Genomic DNA, 26,751 nt, shown 5'->3' on the forward strand with positions numbered 1-26,751 from the left:
GCATACTTTATGGTAGGGAAGTCTGTGATTAAGACTGTTTCGTGATAATATTCCAGCTTACTATGGATGATTATCATTATTACAAGGACAGAAGTTTGTAGAAAAAGCAGAACATATATTGCCTTTTACTATTAAGGATGAAAGTATAGACATTCAGTTCTCTTAAGGATTAAACAAGTAAGATTTTATAGCTCCTGGTTAGGTGTAAGAAGGTAAACAGAAATATGCAATATATTTACAGTAAACAAAATATGATGGATTATACTTCATATCTGCTCAGTTTTGACATACTTCTGTCATTACTAACATGGTTGACGACTAATACTATTTGCATGGATAATTAATGCGATTTGAATCTTTGAACTTTAGAGCAAGACATTTAGTAAGGATCTCAGAAAAATTAGCAACAAATTAGTCTATATATTTAACTTTACATAGGAAACTGAAAAGTTAAAAAAAGTTATTATAATGACCTGTTGTATTTAAATGCTGAGTAACAGCTAAAAGCTCATACCCCCAGGCAAGCTGCTCTAGTTGATACACTCAGGCAGTACATATGCCTGAATCTAAAAAAGAAAAAAAAGAAAAAAAAAAAAGAAAAAAAGAAAAAAAAAGAAGAAAAAAAAAAACAAGAATCAAAGAAAACAAATATCTTGTAAAATAACTTCATTTCCCTGATCATGCTTTGTAACTCCATACATGAAGAAATACTCCTCTCATATCAATACCTCCAGATGTAAATTGTCTATGGGAGATGTATGGACAACAGAGGGTTAACCATTATGTGTTTAAATTATTTAAAGATCTAAAATAAATTTTAAAGTTTGGCACTGATCCTGCAGACCTGCTCACCCTCACGCAAGTGAGCAATCAAGTGAGCACTCAGGAAGACGAACTTTACAAAGGTTACCAAGTGCACATTCATCCTGCTTGTGCTTTTTTTGCGCAGTAATCTATATATATCAAGCTGTTCCAAACAAGCAGTAATTTGTGTAATATTTACTGTTGTCAATATAGCCTCTGGAATTATGACTACAGAGATATTTAATCCCCTCCATTCCTCATTCTACGTAGCTGTGGGGTCCATTTAAATTGGTTCTTGCTACACCTGGATTTTGTAAAAATTATCTCTTTGCATCAATAAAATAAGATTAATGTCATAGACAACTGGAGTCATAGGGAAACGACTCTAACTTCATGTTCCCTGGTTGTACAATCAAATTTCAGTCACTCTATATAATGCTTCTGCCAAATGCTCATATCAGTGGAAATATATCGCCCCGGAATGTTTCTCAGGACATTTTAGTGTTGTTTTTTTTTTTTAGCTGAAAAATGCAATAGAAGGACTCCTGATCTAGCAATTTGGACAGACCAAAAATACCTCATGAGGAAGACAAAATTTTGTGTAGTTATGAAGCTCCAACATACTGCTCCTTTTCTCTGTTTCAGAGTTATCTTACTTGAAGCAAAGAGAGAGATCCTGTTGTAATAACCAAGAGTTCTTCTGCAGTTCTACAATAGCTTTTCTTACATGTGGATTACATTTTATTATCTATATTCCATACTAAACCATAACTAAATACACAGACACAGAAACAACCTAAATTAATCTACAACTTTTTGCCAAGGAAGAAAGGAAGGAAGAAAGGAAGAGGGAGGGAGGAAGGCAGGCAGGCAGGGAGGAAAGAAGAAAGGAAGGAAGAAAGAGCAAGCTTTTATGAGACAGAAACTATAGTAGTTGATTGAATTATGAATTATAAAGATAGATATATCGGGGGGGGGAAAAAGTTTATATTGGTGATTATGTTGCCTTCAGCAGTGACCAGTGGCATTCCTACAAAAGAGCACACAACCAGTACACGCATAAAGCTAAACTTCCCAGTCCAGTGTTCCAAGGGAGACGGTGATCCAAGCATCAAGAATTTCTTCTGAGCCACAAACAGTATCTTCTTCTTTAATGTGCAAAGGGATGGAAGATTTTGTATTCTGCTGATGAGAAGCCCACTTTTTTTTGCAGTTAACATTGTTCTTGGTAGCTGTTCACATTGCTCTGGATGAGCACTTACAAAACACCACACTTTACTTTGAAAAAAAACTTGCATTTGTGCCTTCCAAAATTGGTATGAAAAACATAAGGCAAAGACAAAATCAATATTCACCTAAAAGAGGACTAGAAAAGACACTTAATATTGTTAAAAAGCACTGAAAACTAACTAGAATCAACACCGAATGGACCATCCTCAGCTCATTTTATGATCATTTTCAGTGCATTCACACAGGAAGAAAAATTGAAAATGCCCAACCATGCAGGTGAACAAAACTATCCTGCTATTCTTAATTGCTACTTCATCTCACCACTTTTCAGCAATGTAGAAGGTATTTTTCAAGTAACAGCATGTGGTTCCATGACAGACTCCACAGGCAGTTATGCTGTGAGTTTTGGAGATTCCTTTATATTGGGATACCGCTGTTGCTGCTGCGTTGGATTGTCGTAACTGCTCAAACAGCATTTTCTTCTCTTTTAGACACTGAATTCTTACAGAAGTTCTCTTCTTTATATATTTATACATATACAGAAAAATAAAGTTGTCTATTATTCTCATATTTATATATTATAGGATATTTTATGTTAAATTATGAGTTAATATGATAGAAGTGAAGACTAGTGTACTTCCTAATTATATTTTTAATGTTGTAAAATAATCAAGGCAATTGGATTATCCTGATTTTCTTAACTCTCCTTTCATTATTCTATTTTCTTTTTTGTAATTTCTTAAAAAATATAATTTCCTTACTAAAAACTGACTTCATAAATATACACCTTTATATATTTTTAAGCTGAGACATGGAAGAAAATAAAAGTGCAAGAGATCAGTAGCCACTTTTGATGCCTAATTTAGCATAGTATGCAATATACTGTAACAGAGTGCCAGCAAAGATATATGTACTTGCAGAACAAATCTGTTAGAGTTCTCAAATGCTTGTGGTGAAAAAAAAATCACATTTTACAAACCACAATATTAAATGAATCAGTTATCTGCTAAATAGACTAAAACAGAATTAACTTAATTTTCATTTAGCAACACACATGTAATCCTGCTAACTAACACAACAGACCAAACGTCTTTTTTTTTTTTTTTTTTTTTTTTTTTTTTTTTTTGGAAATACTGAAATATAAAATCAACTGAACACAAACAGAAAATAAATATTAAATATATCTATATCATTGCTCTTGGTCTAACTGAGACTTTGGATCCCCCTGGAGGTATCAGTTTTTAATAGAAATGCCAACACCATGTGCAGCACTGCTAGCAGACATTGTTTTAAAATATCTTCTCTACTCTTTTCCATTTCCAAATTGGCCCCAAGAGGCCTAAGATGAGTCTGTTGATCAGGATTCTTGTCAACTAGCATTTTTAAGTCAGTGTGGATTTTCAGACTGACAATATCATTCTGTGTTTCCTGTGTTTCTACTTCTGTTTTAATTTAGCGCCTGAAGTGCACTAGGTGGATATTTATCAAGTCTCCATTTCCCTGTGGGGCTACAAAATACAATTTCTATATTAGTTGTTGATAGCCTAAATACAGCACTCTTGAAACAACAAAGATGGGCTTACAATGTATTAGGGAAAATGTCATTACAAGGGGGCTCTAGGGGTTGGATTAGAGGAACAGACAGAAAAGATTTTACCTCGGTGGGTTTGAATAATTCCTAAAAGTTTCAGTGCAAGGAACCCAAGCTTACAAACAGCATCAACACACAGAGTTTGCAAAAATGCTCTAAGCTTGAAGGTCAGGAAAATACCTTGATGCATGCTAATAACTACCTTACAATATTACATTGTTTTATACATTTAAAAGCACATACAATTTGAAAGACTTACAAAAATACCCAAAAACAACAACAACAAAAACAAACAAACAAAAAAAAACCTTAGAGCTGGTTAATAAGAAAAAAAAAAAAAAAAAAGGAGAAGCTAAACCAGAAGGTAAAAAGGGTTTTCTGCTACGTTTGGACTGTGAAACCTACAACTACTGGAAATGTAAGGCACAGCATATTTTTCCACTATTTGAAAAATCTAAGGATTTGACAGAAGACACTCTTCAACTTAAGTGTAAGATAAGCTTCTGTCTTTTGCTAAAGATGTTAATTTTTATTCTCTAATTTGAATAATGTAAAAATACAGAAAGACTTTTAAACTTAAGTTATTGAAACATAGCTATATTATATACATATATATTGAAAATCAGATTGCTGATTTCAGAATATATTATTTATCTTTCTCGAATACCTTCCTGTTGAATCTTGAAATTTCAGTACTTGTGTCAAGTACTTCAGTCAAATTTTCTAGTACTTGTGGTCAAACATCAGACAACTGCACAAAAAATAGGGACAGAGAAACATACTGTAAAGATTACACTTGTTCCCTATGTGCCTTCACCTCAAGGTTGAAAATCAAATGATCAATACAAAGACCTCAGCTTTAAATCTTATCGGAGATCTATCTCCAGCAGCACTGGGACCCAAAGTCATGGGTACAGAACCAGCTCAATACTGACCTGCATGGAAGATTGACATTTGTCGAATCACGAATATTAGTTCTGTAACAGCAAGTGCTTTGGAAAATTCCAATCAAGATTCCATTATACATGAAGTAATTTAGTTTTTAAAATTACTGTGCCAGATATTTCAGTTACGGACAAAATCCATGAGATACATCGTGAACTGCACGTACAAATTTGAAAAATAAAACATATTGTTTTTCAGGATCTTTCCATATTCTTTTCTGCATTGCCTTTGGCATACGAGAACCATAAGCATACAGTAACATCTTTGTCAGATGTCACACAGATGAAGAAAGAAAAACTTCTAAACTGCTGGGACCAAAATGTCTTGCTAATGTTAGAAAAATAACCTGCCTCACAGACAGCAGCTACACTACCATGTAAGAAACCAGTGTTTCCAGGACTTAGGAAAAGGCTAGACTTTTCTAAATATAATCATGAAAGTTCCACTACCCATTCCAGTAGCCACTCTGAAATTATTTTTCTCTGTTGTTCTGCTAAGAGTTGTTTCACAGTTACAGTTTTTTGTCTGCATTTCAGTAAATTCATTTTCCTATTGCTACTTTCAGTGAAGGTATTTTTTATCCATACTAATAATGAAATGAAAAGTACCACAGGAACATGGAACACACTATTCACTGCACCCAATTCAGACTGTTCCAAGGATTTCATTCCGGGTTTTCTCTTTTAATTTCAGGATCTCACACACCTATTTTGGAGACAAGAAGATTAAATCCTTCTGCTAAAACTCTGCTCAGGCTGAGCATTTTACATGTTCCATCATCTCACTAGACTCTAAAGAATTAATGTCCATCTTATTTCAGGAACCTGGTTTGCCGCAACTGTGATGCAACAAACAGCTTCTCCACCACCATTTTCTTTTCTACCTCATTTACCTGAGGTAACCAATATTAGAAGTGTTCCAGCTTATCACAGTTTTTAATTCTTCTTTCTTGACTACTGGCAGAACTGATATTCTATACCATTAGAACTCTCCGTTTTTATATTTTCTTTGTGATTAACAGATGTACTAGAAGCTGAAACCAGCATTTAAACAATAGGACACAGAGTAAACCATAGTATGAACAGTCTAAATCTCCACCTTTATAGCCTACATCACCATTCTCTGAGTTTCCTTTTAAGAAAATAAATCCGTTAATCATGCTATTCCATTTAAACCAATTTAGTAGAGAAACAAAAAGCATAGACCAGTCTTGTCTTTCTCTTTTCTTGTCAGCTTGTTATTTGGAACTTTTTAATATGCTATATTTACACTTATAGTAGTCTTTTGGGGAATCTAGTTCTGTTGCATCAAGGTTTGACACATATAGAAGAAACACTATTTAAAAATAATGGCAGGTGGTTATCAGTGCTTTAACTACAAAGAATTGTATTTACCAACTTAGTTCCAGCTATAAAAATTTCCCACTGAATTCCTCTGAAAAAAAAGAAAATTACATTTAACAAGACCATATTAGACTAATTTAAATTACATCTGTGCAACTGAAGTAAGACTGCAAAATAGCCAATATCTCTAATTAGAATATTAAAAATACGTAGAAATAGGGGAAGTTGCACTGTGTGAATCAAATTTTAAATAATACACAATGACAAGGAGTGCCCTCTAAAGACTTTTAGGTCCATCCCCAAATATATATTTTTTTATGGGCAGATTCCGTGCAGAAATTAAAAGCTGTCCTTTTTCAGTCCTTTCTTCTTTCACTCAGTGATAAAATGTGCTCGGCACAAGACCTATCCTCTGATTAGAAGAAGATTGCGATACCTCTGCAGGTTCCCCACAGCAGAGCTGTACCAAAGCCCATAACTGATCCAGTAGCATTTGTCATCTCTGCAGTATACTTGCTGTAATTCCCCTCCCTTGGTTTTTCTTTCAAACTAGATCACACACAAAGTAAGAAAAACAATCTGTTTTAACTGAGGAAAAATGACACATGGGTATTAAGTGCTGTATATAATTAATTTGTGTTCCTCAAGTCATTTAAAATTTTTATTCTGCATAAATGGACTCTGCTTTATAGAAATTTGTATTTAGTATAGTTCCTCAACCATCACTTCTTACCTCTTAATAACACACAAAACTCTGACAATGGTTGTCAAAATTGTTTGTAAGATTTCTAGGTGACTTTCTTTTGCACATTTATTGACTGGACACAATTAAGTTGGGAAAAACTTCCTTTGTGATGCTGTGTGTTTTATTCACAGGTCTATCTGATTACAAAAGCCAACAACATTTTTACCACTAGCACAGAGTTCAATCTGCAACTTGCACAGAATTTACCTTCGCATCTTGATTTTGGAAAGTCATGGAAATGTGAGGAGCAGATTCAAATCTGGCAGAAATACACTCTTAAAAGTCATGAGTCCTGAGATTTTAAATAGATCGAATTGGCATTATGAGTCCTTCCTGACTGATTCCTGAGTCAAATGCTGCCTTGTACTTGATTGTTTGTTTTAAATCCTATGGTTAGTTACAGAGCGCCTTTTCACAAACAAATTTAAAAAAATTGGAGGAAGCAGAATACATTTTAGTATTCATCTTTTATAGCAAGAGAAAAACTATCACTAAATGAAAAGAAAAAAGAAAGATATATCTAGTGATAAATTCTGGTTCTAACATAAATTTGATATACTAAGTAGCAGTATATCACTGAAAACAGAATTACAAAAAAAAAAAAAGTTTTTTTTTTTTAATATATTTCATTTGGTTTACAACAATACTATATTGCTATATACCAGTTTTTCCTTATTGTATCAGAAGCTGTGCATTTATTTACGCATCTGTCTTTACATAGGACCAACATAAAAATATTACATAAGCAACCATAATACAATCACCTCCTTGAAAAACCAACCAGCCAACTAACTAACCAACCAACCAAACCTCTAAAACTCAAGAAAACAGAAATTATGCCCCTCTTGCCATAAGTGGAAAGGTTTTTCTGTTTGTTTGTTTGTTTATTGCATTGTCAGTGCAGCTTTAAAACTGAGAAGTAAAAGAAAGCTGCAAAAGTATGGCTAACTCACAAATCAATTACAAATTTCCAAGCAGGAGACAGAAAAACTGACTTGATTCACCTTATTTTTATAATCCTTCACACCATTTTATTTTCTAATTCCCCACTTCTTCTATCCCTAAACTGAAGTCTCATTTTACTCTTTCAGAGAAGAAACTGCAGGTGAACTATACCATGTTTCTTTTTCTTGGTGGTGGTGTGGGACTGTCTGAGAAGGGCAAGTATTTTAACTCCATAGCACTGGGGGTTAGAGCAGATGGTGGGATACACACATAACGTAATACCACCAGTCCTCGTATAATATTTCTAAGACATATATTTTGAATATAAGTCATGACCAAAACTTCCAGAAATGTAGATGTCATGATTTTTCTGATATCAGTTTAATTGAATGCTATCTTAAAAATAGTTACTTTTTTGGGGGGGAAAAAAAGACAAATAATACAAATAGGATAAAAAACTCCTTGAAGTTAGATTAAAGTCTATGCTATACAAGATCATAACCCACTAATTAAGTTGGATATGTGGTTTTAGGATTGCCCTAAATACTTCTTCAAAATTGAGATGTGTCCCACAGAGGAGGAGATGAATGCACATAAGCTTATTTATTGAAAAAGAGCCCTTAATTTGTTATTACTGTAAAAAGGCATTTTGGATATATAGGTTATAAAATATAACGCAACACTCTGACGACAAAATTGTACTATCATTTCAATTTTATGTTAGCACGCAATATATATATATATATATATATATAAAAGTGGACTACATGATATATATGCATTTAAATACACAACTTTTAAAAATAAAACCTAAGCTGTAATTACTTACTACCTAAGCATTAAGTAATTACAGCAAGTCCATTTTAATGCATAAGTACAGCATTCTTCCAGTAAGTTACTTCTAAAAGATAAATCTCCCATTAAGAAGAGTAGTATGTTCTGAATCACCTTTTTTGCATCCTTGTATAAGATATACATATATGTATATATTTATCTACATAGAAAATAAAAACCCTTCCTATAGATCTCCTCTTAAGGGCATACTTAAATATAAAGCTGACATAGTCTGTATAAATAAAATAAATAAAAGAAGGCCCAGGAACAGCTGGTCTAGTACAAACCAATTGTGATAAACACAATTGGAAAGAAACACTGCACTATCTCCCACCCTAGCTCTCTTAGCTCATCCCATCTCTCAGCTCTCAAGCCAAATCAAGAAATATGGTTAATTATAGTAATTACTGTTTGGTTTTTTTTCCACCATGTTAAGTCTTCTATCTTCATTTCACTTCACAAAATGTATGTTTAGATGACTACAGACTATTTATAAGCTCAAAAATGAAATGATTTCTACACAAAATTCTGTTTTAGAATTCCGTACGCTATTTTAGAAGCTCTTGTGAAATCAAGATAGATGGCCAGAGACATTTGTATTAGACTGTAAAGGAAATTTTAATTTACTCTGGGAAAGAGGAATGTACTAGCAATATTTACTGAGGAAATCTAAATAGTTATACAGTACAGTATAGTCCGGAGAAGGGAAGACTGAGGAGGGATCTCATCAGTGCTTATAAATATCTGAAGAGCAGGAGTCAAGTGGATGGGGCCAGGCACTTTGCAACGACAGGACAAGGGGCATCAGGCACAAACTGGATCTCAGGAAGTTCCATACAAACAGGAGAAAGAACTTCTTTATTCCTTTGAGGGTGACGGAGCACTGGAACAGGCTGCCCAAAGAGGTTGTGGAGTCTCCTTCTTCGGAGATATTCAAAACTCACCTGGATGCTTTCCCATGTAACCTAATGTAGGGAACCTGCTTTAGCAGAGGGGTTGGACTTAGACGTTCTCCAGAGGTCACTTCCAACTCCTACAGTTCTGTGATTCTGGGATTGTTTTATCTTGTGTTTAAGAATAAATGATTCCCAGTACAATTAAACACATTTAAACAAGATTAAGATTTGTAGGGTTACTTCCGAAGCAACTGATAGTAGCTGAACTAACCAGAAAAAGCACTAACTTTTTTTCAAAGTCTTAAAATATGTTTCAGCTTAAAAAGAACCCCCAAATGTTTAAAAGAAAAAAAAAGTTAAAACATTGAATTAGAATTTATGAAGGAGAAATAGGAACAGGAAAGAAATACCGCTTCTGCCTGAGGTGCAAAGACCACATCAGATGCAAAGGACTGAGAAAGAAAACTGCTGGGTTTTGGATACCTCTAAAGAGAGAATTTTAACAAAGCAGAGCCTTTGCTCTGTTTCCCATAGGTTGTGGGTTAAAAAAAAAAAAAAAAAAAAAAAGGTAAAAGGGGAAAGAATCATTGTTCCCTATGACAGGCAATAAGGTCTTAATATGGCTTCTTATTATCCCATATCCCACTACGATATCCAAATTTCTTCTCTCCAACTGTAATGTCAAATCAAGGAGTTTCTGGCAATCCCAATTCTGTTCAGCCCAAATGTCTTCTTTAATCAAAGTTTCAACCTCTGCAAAGATTTCTGAGACAGTGTTCTCTCCCACCCTGATGTAGCCTGCAGACTGTAGCAAATACTTCAGAACAATTTCAATTTAATTTGCAGCTTCTTATCTGATAAAAGTACAACGTGATGGGAGTTTGTGGATCTGTATAAAACCATACGCTATATACAAGCTGTCCAAAGCAAGAGAGAATACCCATGTCTTTGTGTGCACAGCATTTAACACTGCTTAGTTTGGAAAACACATCCTACACAATTACACCAAATACACAAATTTCATTGGTCAATCTAAAATAGAGAAACATTAGAAGTCACAAAAATGTTGTATATATGCCCTTCATTTTGTAGACCTCTTTAAAAGCACCCGAAAACTTCAGTTATCACTCCTTACTCTGACTTCTCATTTGTTGCACGTGCAACACAGTAATTACCGTCTGCATACACCTTTTTGCACTGTGGTGAATACAAATTACTTGTGCTAAAGGTATAAAAACAGTTGGGTGGGAACACGGACAGACCTGAAATTGGAGGGTGGCCAGGTCAATCAACAGCTGCACACACTAGGACTAAGCCCAGGATTGAAGGGTTATAGCTGGAGGCTCAGTAAACCTCAAAACAGGTCTTGTATTTAAAAACACAATAGAAAGTCCTGGGTGTCAGGCTGCAGGACAGCCCCTGTCATGGCACTGCGAGCAGCCAGGTGCCGGAGCACAGTGGCTGAGCAGCACTGCCTGGAGCTGACAGGCGGCCGGACAGTTTCAGACTTCCCACGTTTCAGCAGAACCGTATGGGAAACTGACATGTCGTCTTGAAGCATTTCACGTCTGATGAACTAGCATATGCATACCAAAGCCTGGCACTTGACTGGGAGTTGACTTTTTTGAAGTTGAAAATGCCAGTTGGAGACAGAAAGAGCAAAGCATCTGCTGGGCAACAGCACTTCTATAGAACACATTAAAAAGTTTATCTTGGACAAAGAAGAAAAGCTCAAACTGAAGAGACAATTCACTTTCTGATTCTATTATTCTTCCATTATAACATCTTACTCTGTCATTTCCCTTCCCGAGCTGTTTGTGTCACAAAAACACTGAGGAGCAGTTCCTGGCATGTCTAAATTCAGTGCCAGATTTTTGTTCTTCAAAGGCAAGAAGTTAAAGAATACAATGACAGAAGCTGATTGGTGTTAAATTGTATTTACAGTACTTCATTACAAGAAACAGGGAGGAAAAAAAGGTGAGAAAAAGCAAGAAATGAGAAATTTTCATAGTGAATACACGAGAAGATTAGAAACTAGAGAAGCAGCTCACATGCCCTAATTGCTATTATTTAGTACTGTTCACAATGAGGACTGACTAACATGAAGTAGGACAAGTCAAGAAAGAAGTGTTTGTGGATGAAAAATGGAGTGATTGTTCAGTCAAGGATAATAAATTGTAGCTCTGAAAATTTGCTGTTCTGTGTCGCTCCAAACCCACAGAGTAACCGGAGCTCTGAATAGACCAGGAGCATAAGATGAAATCTCTTGTTACAGATTTATCTTGCACAGCCCTTTTCTTTTTGTTATCTCAGAGTGCTGCATTTCTCAAAGAAGCAAATGGTTATTTATGTACACTAATTTAATTCTCATGCGTATAATTCTGGATACAAACATTTCTTGGAACAACAACATTTGGAATACAGCTGAATGCAATCTTCTACACTTGGGAAAATAGAATATGCATAATCAAGCTAAAATTGTATCGGTGAACATTACGGGGAGACATTCTCAATGAATATCTCTGTAGCCATCATGTGATCACCACAAACACGACTGTATTGCCTTCCACTTTTTTAATAAAAAATGGGTGAATTCAAAAAACCCACTTGATTATTTAAGCAGTTCTGTGTCTTTGCTGCTTACTATGCTGAAAATTAAGCAACTTTTAGAACAGAATGAGTAGCTAAATCCATATGCCTCCTCGTAGTTTTAATACTAACAACATGACAATGAAACTGCAGAAGTCAAATTCATGTATGATTTTGCATAATCAGTCAAAGCCTAATTTATGTTCCCTGCACATGTTATTTACTAGATGTTAATCAAATTCTGTTACATATTAATGAATACATACTACTTATTGCAGAGCTATAAAGAATATCCAGACAGTGCAGTATACTATGAATGCTCACCAGAAAGCTCACTTAATAAAAACAGTATTTTCAGAAATTACCAGAGTTTAACATTCTATAAGATTATGATATTGATCAGAGTATTTCTTAAAGATGTATGACTCCTTAATGTATCTTTGACATGATGGATTTCACAATAAACTGATTTTTTTTTTTTTTTTTAGAATTTACTAATCAATTTGTAACTGAAATGAGAGATCATGATTTTTTAATGTTAACAGTTTTAAATAACACGACTGCCTTTCTACTATATGCCAACGATGTTCAAAAATGCCAAAGAATAAGAAAGAAAAAGGTGTGCTTTTTTCCTATGCCACAAACCTTTCTATTGATTTTGTTAGATATTTTTCAGTCTGAAATATTTTCACTGCAGTAATAGACTACATGAGACAGAAAACATCTCTTTTTTTGTGTTGTTTTTCCCCCCCTATATAATTACAATCGCACAGCAATGCAGGTACTGCTGGTATCTTGTATTATTTTCTTAGAAAGGTTTATCTGACATCAAATTTTACCCCATATTGCATAAAAGCCTGCAAATTCTTTAGGATCAAAGAGAATAATAATTAAAAAATAATCATGTCCAGATATGGGAGACCTCATCCATAATTTATTCCTGTTCTTGAGACAGGAAAAAAAATGGCTCATAAGCAAGTTGTAAACAAAACTGATAAAAATTCTATGATTCTCCTTTCCCCGTGTTTTGGAAAAAAAAGGACATTACAGCATTCCTCTGGTCAATAATACATTCTTACTAACAAGGACAGTACAACCTTAATGATCTGAAACTCGTTTATCTGGGAGACATAGGATTCAGTCACATAAATGAATTGTGGATAAACTAGGGTCACTGAGCAAAAGATCCTGCAGAGTCTATAAGCTCCACAGGACAGAAAGTCTCTCCTGCAGAGTCTTTCTTCTGAGAAACAAGGAAACTCTGCAGGCTTGAACATTTCTGTACACAAGATTTTAAACACAAAAACCCAGATGTATTGAAGCAGCCCTGATGGACACACCGAACTTTGAGATAATTGTATGTTTTGATTATCGCAGTTCTGCAGTTATATGTGCGGGGGCTTTTTCCTTTGTTGTTCTTGTGTGTGTTTGTTGGTTTTTTGTTTTGTTTTGTTTTTAATTACAATGCTGCTGTTTCCTTTCTAGAAAATTTCCTTTTACATTAAGTACACTTCTTTGTTTTCTCCCATTTGGATGATTCTCAGGTACACTAGGCTATATGGCAAAGAACTAGACTAAACTTTATTATGCAATATTACATTCACTCAAAAAGAAACAGTGGCAAGGATCAGTTACAGATTCAGATTCCTTCTGCATTCTCTACTGACTTCTCTCTGTTTGTCAGCTTTCATGAGCGCAGTGAAAAACAGATAACATCACTGATGACAACAAACATGAAATATCAGTAGTGTCTGAAACTGAAAGAGGGCTTTTAGCAAAATAAGTAGTATATTACATTAGGATATCATACATATTAAAAAAAAAAAAAAAAGATACAGCATAATAAGAAATTTTTACCTATAATTTCAAAGTATTTAGTTTTTAGTGGAAATTTGGTGGAGAATTTTCCTGCAGGGGATATCTGAATGCAGAGCCTTCTACTATACTAATACCCTATAATAACCAAGATAAGTGAGATTTAACAACTCTGCAGGACTGGAGTTTATATCCTGCTTGGAAATTATAAAGTACAGCAGCAGTCAGCCCTCTTCTATTCCTGTGGTTCCCGTGAAAGAGTCATGATGTTTATTACATACTGAGCCTTTTTACACCAACACAATACGTTTCTGATATCGCTGACGATACATTTTAAGAAATTATGTGGACTGAAAACACAAAGGTTGTTTTTGTATAGATTTAAATCAGAATACACAATGGGAAATAATAAGAAATAATTAAATACGTTTTGTACCCATAGATTAATTGAAATTGGCTTCAGGTAGACAATATTTCAATTAAAATGGAAACTACAATGAATGTGTTGTATCATTTCTTTGATCCCACTGGCAAAAATGAAAGGGAAAGGATGGGCAATCTAACATAGGTGAGGCAGACATAAAGAAGATGGTTGGAAAGCTTGGGAAAGGGCAGAACTCACATGGAGGTGGACTGGAGAAAGTGAGAATTTGAGGATGGGAATAAAAATTTGCTGGGCAAAGCACGATGAAGGAACTTTTGTATAAGATCTAAGCCTGCATATATACATGTACACGTGGACTGACAATTGTACTGCAATTCCGTATTTATAAATGATGGCAATTTTTTGGTCAGTTTTGAATTTTGAAATGCTGCAACTGACAACACTAAGGATGTTCTTCTGTCAAGGAAAAACTCTACCTAACACATTTTACCTTCAAATCCATAACTTTGCCTATGTACTACTGGCATAACTCTAGCCTTACCCTACTTTTACAGTTCTTATTAATGGCAAAGTTAATTACTAGGATGAAATATTATTTTTATAATTATGTAGTGTTACATAGGAATTTAGGGAAAGGAAAACTTAAAAAAAAAAAAAAAAGCCCTCTGATTGGCTGTTATGTGTGTTTATTTGCAAATATCTTCAAGTGAAGAAAATAGACTAAGTACATTTCAGGATTTTTAGGCAACAACAACACTAAAATGTATTGAAAAGAGAAAGACATTACACTTGTTCTAAAGATGGCAGCAGCAACAACTGCTTTAAAACTGCATTCATGGACCTATGATTTTACAAGGTTTTTTTTTTCTTTTTCATAGTAGTTGCTTTCTAAATTGCTACTTGTATTCACTTATCATATTTCTTTAAGCAAAATGGTATTTACAACAGCAGCATGTAGTAACATGAGTAGGGTTAGCCACATTTCAGCAATTGGAGTTAATTCACTGGCAACACATAATCATATTGTGATATGGTAGAGCTAACAATTGCACCAGCATGGCTACTCAGTGAGAAACAGTCCTTTAATTTCCTACAGGCATATGTCTCTTCTGCTGGCCCAGAATCACTGCTAGAAGAAAATGATTAAATTCCAAACTCAGAGCTGCCTGTTGTAGTCAGGCAAAACACATGAGTATAAAGATACACTAACAAGGCAATGTGTTTTGCAGAGCTTTGGGTTAGGATATCTAGATCAAAAATGATGAACTAGTAGGATGCCTGCAAAGTTTTGTATGAGCACACATTTGCACAGGTGCTGACAATGCTTTACAAAATTCATTTGTTCCTGGCCTCTAGAACAAATTGTTGCAGATGACCTTTACTGCTAAGGAGCAGGACAAAGAAAGGATGGGAGAATAAAGATGCGGAAATCAAAACTAAGGTCAAATAAAACTTGCTGGGCATTATCCTTTCAAGTCAGTGATAGGCAGGGAGTGTTAATTTTTTATTTTGTATTTTGTATTTTTTTTAATATATATATATAAAATTACAGAACCACAGGAATCAATGTATGGAATTAGATGGGCCAAATAACTGCTCTGGCATTTGGCCACCTTTGGGTGTGGATCATACTACAGCAGCTTCTGGTATTGCAATTTATACTGAAGAGCACAAGGGAAAACAATCTAAGAGAATACTTAGCATGTTTTCTGTTAAGAGAACATTTTATCAGTAATAGCCTTACTCATTAAGAATAAGATGAAGCAGGTAAACTGTTACCTGCAGCTAAAACAACATAGATCACAAGTCCATCATATATGTATTTAACTGTAAGACGTAAGCTTTAGACTGCATTTGTCTTCTACATCAAAATACACCAACACATTCTGCAGAAGTTTTAATGTAACTGCATTTTTTTACAGTAACAAAAAACTTTTCATTATGTAGTCAGTTATTTCTTTAACGGTCTCACATTTTAGTGTCTGAATGAAACATGATCAGTAAGTTTTAACAGATGTTCCCTCATCTGATCAATCTAGCTGCTTCTTTCCTTTTCTGCTTATCAGAAGTATTTCATTGATGGTCATGAAATTTTATCCTTTTTCTTCTTGTACTATGTTTGGCTTAGAGTGCAATAGAGGGCAACAGTAGATTATTACTACTTCACTATACAGTATACAGTCCCTCTTAAGGAGTCTTTCATTAATAAATTAATAGTAATTTATATTAATTGACTGCTCTATTTGTAAATATCTTGGGATTTTTAACTACAATACTCCAAATATTTCTATGGGTCTATAATGGAATTCTATTTTGCATCTGAACACCAGAACGCTTTTAGAAGAACCATGTAAATTGACTAATGGATGTACCAGCACACAGCAAAAAAAAAAAAAAACAAAATTCAGGAGTTCATTTTACTGGCTTAAGGAATTGAAAATTTATAGGAAAATAAAAAACTGAAAACTTTGCTCCCCAAGCCAGAATCTACTTTAAGTAATTTCTGTTTTGGACCAAATACATCGCCACTCCAACACACAGATCAAGAAGCAAATCCACACTTCTTATTCTCAAAGGCATCAGAAGTGCTATTTATCTTCCACCCAGATTCTACTTCTAGAGAAGTTATCATTATATGAAACTGCTGCAACGAAGATTACGAAACTGACAAAGGCATACAATAAGTTCAATTAATTATTTCAAGAATACAAAATTATGTACCAAATGAAAAATAATTAAGTTGGCACAGAGATTTGAAAATATGGATTGAAGTACACTTTATTTTATCAGTCTGGTGTGGTATATCGTATTTTCTGAGAGACTGGAGGGAAGATTATATAATATGGTTTGTAGTTTACAAAAAGGCATAAGGGAACCTTGTTAGAACAGATAAAAATGAGGGGAGCTTTAACCACAATCACAGTTGAAATAGAATGGAGCCTCTTTCTAGGTATTAGCGTCCTTTTTCCTTTTTCCTTTTCTGCCACAGAAGGGACTATTGCAAATTTTGAATGCATTTTGTAAGAAATAGAATTTGATTTGCTAGAAGGGAAGCTAATCCTAAATGGATGTCTAGCATTATAAAGGTCTAGCAGTTTTCTGGGGAGAACATTAGGTAGCCACTTACTAACAACGACACAGTCTGGTTTCATTTTTCAAAAACAAGACCATTTAGAGAAATGTCAGGAAGGAAGACAAACATTTCTGTGTAAGACAGACACGTGCTAACCTGTGAAAGATAATTTGAGTAGTCAGCAAATCCGTAGTGGCACAAATATGAGGAGACACTGGCCAGAAAAATCCGTCTGCTTTTCAGTATGTGTAACACTTGTCTTATCAAGGAAATAAAAGTGTCTCTCGCTAAAATCATAGCTGTCACATTAGCATTATATCAGTGCCTGCTAGCATCCATGGTAAAAGATTGCTAAAGGTCTTCATTGTACATTCTATTTTTTGAAGGGCTTAAACAACACTATAAAAAGTGGCTCTGGGCTAAAATGCGGTGTATTACGTATATGTTAGATCATGTGTCTTTAGGCACTTATTTTTAAATTCCTCTACTGAGGTAGGCCCAAACACTAATCTTGAAAAGGAATGCTTAAAGTGAAAGGGATGGGCCAGAAGCATTAAGTATTTGAGCACTGTGCACACAATATGCAGCTCGCATGCAATCTGATCCTTGCTGGGATGCCAGACAGAAAATGTAGTATCTCCCAGTGCCTTGAAATTCCTTTGAATTCAATTGATTTAAGCAAATCGCAGTTTAAAGATAATTTTTATCTGGATTTCCAGATAATTTCATATACTTCAGCAACAAAAAATCTTCATGAGTACTCCCACACAGCCACTTCTCCCTCTTTCCTACTTGTTAATGTGAAAGAGAAAATGAGAGAATGATGTAACTGAAAAATTAAGGACAAACTGGGAGTAAGAATGAAGGCCTTAGAAAGTTATAAAGAACCTGGATTAAAAATAAAAAAAGAAAAAATACAACAAATGTTAATGACCTGAGATACATAAGGACAGTTCTATGACTTCTATGACAGTGTCTAGAAATAAATCAATGTAGAACATGGAACGTTGAAGAAGGGGGAAGAAAAGAGAAGGGATGGCAAGATGGAAGCAGCAGGTCGAGATCTTCTAACGGGCACAAATGTAAGAAAAATTATTATTACCAGCCTGTCTGTGAAAAGGATCATATTTATACTTCTTGTTTAAGAAAAAAAAAAAAAAAGGGAAGGGAAGGGAAGGTGAAAGGGAAGTCAAAAAGGAAGAGAAACAACCTACAATCTATCTAGATTAGTCCAAACCATTATAGCAGGAGTGAGTCCAAGTTGCTCTTTGATTGGTATTGCTAAATCATATTCAGCATGTACCCAATTTTGCATTAAACACAATGAATAACATTGTTCCTGAAGACTGATATTTTTCCCACAAGAAACTGAAATGCCATTAATCTTGTCATTGAAACTTTTAAACACGTTTTTTGCCAGCTTTGGTGAAAGTTAGAAAGATAAAATTCATCCTTTGCAGCAAAGGGCAAAATAGTGATCATACATCATCAAAAAACATCACCAAAAAAAATCAGACAACATTAAGCAGAGCTGTATTAGTAATGATTGGCCTTATTTCTGCAAGTATTTTGAATCAGTATTGCCTTTATTTTTTTGCCAAAGCTGCTGGAGTTCAGTATCTGTGTAAACAGGGTCGTAAGTTAGTATATGTAACTATTAAAAAAAAACAAAAACAAAACAAAAAGGAAATGCTTCCATTGGCAGGCTATGCAACAATACTGAGGTACACAAGAATGTGTTTACCCTAGCCTATAAGAAAGAACTGTCAGAAGACTTTCACAGTGCCCCAGATATGGCTAAAGAAAGGTGAACCTTGAAGGTTCAATGCTGCAGTCTCACCTGCTCAGAAGCAGAAAGGCAAGATCACAGAATCAGAGCTATTGGATGACTGGATTTTGTCTGAAAAGGGGGAGGGACACTACAACAGTAACAAGGACAACGTCATTGCATTTCACAAGAGGCAACTGTTCAGGAGGAATCAGCACTTGCAATGAGCATGCTGAACTTTTGTAAACCACCAGGATTTGAGCCTGGAATATATTTTCAGTATTTCCGAGTTATTAATATACAAGACATAAATTAAATTAATCTTCAATTTCTGCGTATATATTTATACAACATAAAGCCATGACAGACTAAGCTAAGGAGAAGAACAAACTTCTTACAAATGCATTGATCATAAAAAGGACATTCACTAAATCAAGTAGGAAAATTCAGCACCTAATGTACAAAAAAAAAAAAAAAAAAAAAAAGAAGTTTGCTTTTGTCTTATTTTTTCTGATGTAACCAAAGAGTTGCTTTTAAATTTAGGGCAGTTCCAAATAGTTTCCAACACTCATACTAATAACAATTTCCTAACTTAGAAGTTAAGGTTATTCTGTTATATCTGCTATTCTATTCAAAGCCTTAATTTGATTCAGTGTGCAAATCAAATAAAAACACTTAGCATATACATAATCTATAAGGCTCAGCAGCTTTAAAGAGAATGGTAATTCCATTTTTTGCACTCTAAGAAGAGAAACAATGAAGAAGCACAGAGGTTAAATGATTTGCCCAAGGTCAAATATATCAGCAGAAAAGAAGTCAGAAGTTCATAGATTAGTGGACTTCTTATTAATTAGCATTACATTGACATATTTTGTAAAACTGCAGGTAAAGATTGCTTGCTGTGTAATAATGTATCCTAATAACTCTCAGTGGGAATATCCACTTGAAGGAGAAAGGAAGTGATGAGAAAATGAATAGTCACAAATCATTAGAATAAGATAATGTTCACTGAAGAGTTGTAAGACAATTCACAGATGGAACAGTTTATTGACTAGTGCCAGTGCATTCTCTCTCACCTAAAATTGCAAAGGTACAGAGCTAGAAGATGTATAATGCAGTGCAGACAGATAGTGACAGAGCAATACAATGGCAGATTAAATGTCATGTAAATAAACGTAAAGTGACGCACAAGGTGAAAAAAGAACACTGGAGCTTATAATTACTATACAGACTTAAGTCAATAAGTAGTTCCACAAGTGTTCAAATATTCAGTAAGAAACTGAGAAGAAAAGCAGGAGAAATCATTTTGAAATGGTGTAACCATCTCTCACTGCGAAAACCACATCTAGCATACAAAATCCAGAAAGGGTAAACAACATCTTCTGTGCAGATAGAGGAGTAGGATGCTTTTCTTGACAAGACCTCCTAAGAGGGATGGATATTTGTGAGCTGACACTCACAAGTCACTGGTGGCACAGAGGGAGTGGACAGGCATTAACTGTTCATTGTTCTTCCCATTCAAATCTATCCAATCCAATGTAGATTTAAATGAAGCTATACAAAACTATATTAAAAATGATTTTTTTTTTTGTTAATGTACAGAATGAACAGAGTAGTAGACCTGTGCAACTTAGTGTCAAAGGACACCATTTTAAAGTTTACATAGTTTATAAGAAAAGATTAATGGAGGAGAAAACCAACAACATTTTAATCTCTGTAAATCACCTTAGCTGAAATTTCTTCAGCTCATATTGTTGGAGGCCTGGAAAGCATCTGGAAAAATGTTATGTACATACTGCTCTCACTTTTTCTGGGAATATATTTACACTCATTGCCAGTGGATAAGATGCACAGCCATATGATTCTAGGTGATTCCTTCTTTTGCTATACTTTTCATTATTTTTGTGTAACTGCCTGATAAATGCCATTTAAGAACCTAGCTTTTCCAAATGTGTGATATAGGGGAAATAATTGTTTCTCAGTTTTGGATTCCACTTGGAGGGTACGAGGGAATAATAATCACTGTATAAGTAAATATACAATATGTAATCAGTGTAGGTTAATATATAATCAGCATGTCAGCAAAGTACTGCGCTGCAGTTTACTTCTAAACAAGTACCTCCTTTACTGGATAATGTCTAAAACATTAGAAATTATTTGTTGAAGTTTTTTTTTTTAGTATTATTATTATTATTATTTTTTGCATTATCACGGCCATGAAGTATGCTGTTTCAAATGTTAAGTTATATGGGGACCAGTAGACAAGTGCAGACATGGAATCTCTCTGAAAAGTTAACAAGAGTCTTCCAATGTGAATTGCCCTTTGCCATTGCAGAATACCTCTTGGTAACAGTCAGAATACCAACCAGATCAAACACAACCCGCTCTAAAGATTTTCAAATGAAACAACATGGCTTTATAATAGCATTGAGTAGTAACACTTCATTTAATATGTACATTAATTATTGCTGAATTATAATGAAGTTCCTAAAAAGATCTCTAATGTTCACATTAATACTAAATGAATTCATTATGATCAGTGTAATTACAATGAATACTAACTAAATTAATGGTAGTTAGACAAGCTAGAAACAGTGTCACCCATTTACTTGACATCTTCCAACCCGAATATATTTTGGTATTGCTTGTATAATAGAAATGTGAATAATAAGGCCGTGTTGCTGGCACAGCTTTTTAGTACCACTGAACCGCTAATTATCTTATTGTACATTGTTTTCATATACATATATACACACAAAAGACATCTGTATTATCTGAAAAATATAAAAATAACAAAGCTTTATATCAATCTGATGGTTTTGCTTGGATTTAGTTTAAGGCATTGTATTTACACATAAAGTCCTACATGGTTATTCAGAAAATAAGTAGCGAGGAAACAGACTATACGTGTTGTTGTGACCCAGTTCTATTCTCCAGTATTCATTCTGGTGTGAACTATACAGATCATCCATTGGAGTACAGCATTTCCAGGCAAAGCCTTATGCCAGGTGGTATGTTTAGCATGTTTCTGCATTTACATTTCTTGACCTGTTGGCCTAAGCCTCACATAAGGTATTCTTGCCTACGGCAGAAGAAATCTTTCCTGGGGACTGTATCTGCAGCCACACACCACATGTCTCACGGGCTCTTACTGAGTATTAATTGTGCAGCAGTTTTCAACGAAGTAGGATCAGAACCCAGTTTTGTCCATAAGAAGCAACAGCAAAGAAATAACATCTTAGCAATTTAAAGAAAATAATATGTGAAGTCTATTTCAACAGAAGGAATAAAAAGATTTACCTTAAAAAGCTTCAATCAACGAAATGCAATTTTGTTGCCATCTGTGAGGAAAAACAAAGTGAAAGAGATATGATTTCACAAAGCTCATAGAAATAATGAAGTTTTATATACAGCTCAACAGAGTATAATTAGATGTTACATTACTAACAGACTAATAAAATATCATCATACTTTTTTTCTTACATTACTTCAATTCATGGCTAACATCAGCAACTGTATACATTATTTTGCATTCAAATATCTTACATGGCATTAACTGTAAAAGTTGTTTATTCCTTTGTCTGGGAAAGAGGATATTGGTGGACTGGCAGAGCCATGCTGCCGAACATTTAATGAACCATCAAAACATAGATTGACTCTTTGTTCACATAACAGAAAATACAAAGAAAAAAAGCCTATCATCCTTCAACTTCTCTTGCACTTTTTTTTGCGTTGTATTTCAGAGGAAGATGAACTGTAGCCTTCTGGCAATCACTAATGCAGTGTTTGTATTCCGTGTTGAGATTATTCACTTGGGTGCTGCACTGAAGCTGCGTGGGCTATTTTGACACTGCATCCAGATGCTCCAATTTTGCTTCAGTGACTCAGAGCAGAGCCAAAATGCCTTAAAGCAATGTTCAAAGGGTTAGGTCTTGATGAACCATTAAAGTACTCAGAAGAAGTGTTTCTAAACATCTCTGACTGATGCTGAAGTGACTTAAGTGGCCTCAGTGTGACACTCAGGCAGGGAATACTTAATAGAAAGATTAAGTCCTGCTAGAGATAGCTGTGCTTCAGGCAATTGTAGATTTTGCCCCATTTTTTTTTTTTTTTTTTGGAGAAACAACAACAAAAAAAAGAGCATAAATGAACAAGAGAAAGATCTATTATTTTTACAGCAGCATATACATTCTATGAAGAACAAACATTGGAATGATCTAGTTAGAAAGGAGGAAAGGAAGGGAGGAAGGAAGGGAGGAAGGGAGGAAGGGAGGAAGGAAGGAAGGATCATTTGCATTTTATAACTCTTTTCACCAGTGCAGTTTAGAAAATATTTTCAATTTTGAAAATAAAACATTTGTTGAAATATCCTAATCTATCCAGACGTGAAAATGGTTTTAGCTCTACAGAATAAGGAAGGTCCAAAATCGGAGAGCGTGACAGGTTTTTAGTTAAAAATAGAATTCAGTATGTTTTACTGACAACAATCTTGGCTGAACCTGAACCAGCAGTGTGCCCAGGTGGCCAGGAAGACCAATGGCATCCTGGCTTCTACCTGAAACAGTGTATCCAGCTGGAGCAGGAGGTGATCTTTCCCTTGTACTCAACTCTGGTGAGGCTGCACCTCGAGTACTGTGTTCAGTTTCCCCACACTATGAGGAAGACATTGAGGACCCGAAGCTTGAGCAGAGAAGGGCAATGAAACTAGTGAGGGCTCTGCAGCACAAGTCTTATGAGAAGCGGTTGAGGAAACTGGGATTGTTTAGTCTGCAGAAGAGGAGGCTCAGTGGAGGCTTTATTACTCTCTATGACTCCCTGAAATGAGGCTGTGGCGAGGTAGAGGTTTGCCTCTTCTACCAGGTAACTAGAAATAGGATGAGAGGGAGTGGCCTCAAGCTGCACCAGGGAAAATTCAGGTTGGATATTAGGAAAAACTTCTTCAGAAGAGTGGTCAGATGCTGAAATGGGCTGCCCAGGGAGCTGGTGGAGTCACCATCTCTGAAGATGTTCAAGATATATTTAGATTTTGTACTGTGAGGTTTAGTGAGGAAATATTGGTGGCAGGTGGACAGTTGGACTGGATGATCTTGGAGGACTTTTCCAACCTTGGTGAATCTGTGGTTTTTCATTCTACTTGAAAAGTGAACCATAAGAATCCAATGTACCGTACATCTTTTTGAAAGCAAAACAAAACAAAACAAACAAACAAACAACAAAAAAAAACAACCCAACCGACTAATCAACAACTGGCAAGGATAAATGACTTCTCCAGAAAGAATGTCGGTTTCCTTCAAATTTCTGGTTAGAAGGTCTTTCAGAAAGTATGTTTTTTTGCATTATTTTGAGAGAAGTGACATGCATGAGAAGAAGTCATGAGAATAATGTTCCCTGTTAGCATTTAATAAAAGAGCATCAGAAATAGGAAAAAAAAAAAAAAAAAAGAAAAGAAAACAACACCACTGTCTAGTTACTGGATGGCACACAGCCATTCTTATTCCTTCACCACACCTCTAGAGGAAGGGTAATCATTCACTGAATTAAGCTTCAGGAAGGCTGACTTTCATAACTGGTATGAGTAGACTTTGTGTGACTTTGGACACATTTGCAACATTTAACTATTTCTGTTTCTGCAGACTGCTACTGAAGGATTTTCTTGCAAACGGTCAATAGATGAGCTGTGCCTAAAAGATTCTGCTGGTTCTTTTCCCACCCACCCCCCATCATTGTTTTGTCTTTTTCTCACATTCTGTGTCAATGTAAACTGTAAAGAAAGATGTCTCAGATTTAATAAATAGACACTGCTTTTTTCCCCCTGTTTGTATTGATCTTTGTGTCTGAGTTTAAATTAGCACACTCGTGTGGCTAGCAACTTTTACTAAACGCTCTTAATGAAAGCACATTAGTTCAGTACAGGGCCTTGAATTAAGAAATGTTAGGCAAAATGGAGGCACGTGCAGCAGAACTTTGTGTGAGAATAGCTTTTCAGTTACATGCTTTAACAAATCAGTTACTGCAAAATCATTCTTCCTTTCCTAACTTCACCTCCCCCAAATTAACCAACATTTTGAATTTACTGCCAAATAAAAACATACTTCAATTTCATTATGGATGGACTAAGAAATATTCTGGGAATATACAGAGATTAAATAAATGTAGAGAAGAACTATTTTTCAGTGGTTTTAAAAAACAGTATTTTTGTCCAACCAGCAGTACAGAGTATCACTCCTGCCACAGATACAGAAAACTCTGCAGAAGCCATTTAAACACAGAACCAAAGAACTGGAAATGAAAGATTAGGTTTACACACTCTTTGTAAATCATTCATGGAAGTAAAGGGAATCCCCCCTCTCTTCATTTATTCAATAGCTCCGTGGTCAGGGCCTCATCTGATATACAATGCGGGACAATCGGGTTCAAGTCCCTCTTTGTCCGGGTGTTCTTGAACCCACATTTTCACTTTCCCAGAAGAGGTCTTAAACCAGTGAGAAATCTGTAATTGGCTTTTCCTGATCCCCATGGAAAAGCTGTTCTGCATGGATTATTTAAATACTGAGTCAAAGAGCGAGAATGACTCTTTGGTCTGGCGGTTAAAGCATTCACTGGGGAGGCACACAGCGGGGTCAAAGCAGCAGTTCAAACAGCTCAGGTGAGAGCATACCACTGCAGAACATCCACTGGCTGTGTGATTCCCCTGGAAAGTGGAAAATGAGGGTTTAAAGCTCAGTCAGGGGAAAGAAGTTGAAACCTAGCCTCCTATATATAGGAGTTACTGCATTAGGAACATATGGTGAGTTCTCCAACCTTGTGGAAGGAGGGGTAAGTACATGAGAGGGGAAGATGGAAAAGACGAGCAGTTGTTGTCTTCTCCCCACAGTTTTGTGAAACTTTTTCTTTCCAAGAAGGAAAACGAAAGACATTCCAAATTCAGTCTGCATTTTGAAAAAAAAAAAAAAAAAAAATTGGACAGGCAATGTTTTTTAAATTTTAGCAATCCCTTTATTCACTAAAAATATATGCAGATATTTGATGTAAAAACACATTTTCCCTCACATTCAGATTAGGCTCGAAATTCAAGATTGGATTACAGATTTTTGCATGCACAAAGACCTTTCCTTCCCACTTTTCTTTTTTTTTTTTTTTTTTTTTTTTTTTTTCCACTCTTGAGTTTGAGCTTTCTGTTAATATATGTGTGTAATAAACACTAATAACCCCCGTGGACCAAGGATGGACTGCCATTTAAGGTCTGTGTTACAAATGGCATTCTCAGAACTAGTGGAGTAAGAGGGAGATATTACAGTGAAAGCTGTATTAAGTTAATGTTTCAGCTTGTGCAGGATATATATGTCATACTTTTTAGCATATGAGAAAGGAATGTTCACGGGTTTGGGGTTTTTTGAGCCAGTATAGTTCATCTGGCAATATAAGCTTTGAATTTCTATGATATCACGGTTGTAAACCTCCTATTTGAGTGCAGTATTTTATATTTTGTTTATTATATACTGCCTGCAAGCTCAGCTGAGCCTGTTTTATGAGGAAATAAATCATTATACAGAGCAACAGAAAAGTATATCTGAAATCGTGACTACTAGCCATCAGCTCAGACTCAAGAATTCATTTACTTTCCTGAAGATTAGATACAGAATGTTGTTGTTTAAATTTGAACAAGGCATAATTCACTTATGGTATTTAAATCTTGTTTTCCTTTCACTGTCACTATTTCACTCCTAAAATCTTCATGTTTTTCTGACAGCATTCAGAAGCTCTAGGGATATCAATGACAAGTTAACG

General features: G+C 35.1%; 1 protein-coding gene across 5 annotated transcripts in view; it reads right to left on the reverse strand.

The window, feature by feature from the left end:
- The window catches only part of TENM3 (teneurin transmembrane protein 3), a 1,287,844-nt gene that overhangs the window by 824,523 nt on the left and 436,570 nt on the right, over positions 1–26,751 (reverse strand). For all 5 annotated transcript variants that reach the window (XM_046940097.1, XM_046940098.1, XM_046940100.1 and 2 more), the window contains exon 5: positions 22,264–22,304. The gene's annotated coding sequence lies outside the window, so the exon portion shown is untranslated. The remainder of the gene's footprint in view (positions 1–22,263; positions 22,305–26,751) is intronic.

The sequence above is a fragment of the Gallus gallus genome, chromosome 4 (genome assembly GCF_016699485.2).
Source record: "Gallus gallus isolate bGalGal1 chromosome 4, bGalGal1.mat.broiler.GRCg7b, whole genome shotgun sequence".
Lineage (NCBI taxonomy): Eukaryota > Metazoa > Chordata > Aves > Galliformes > Phasianidae > Gallus > Gallus gallus.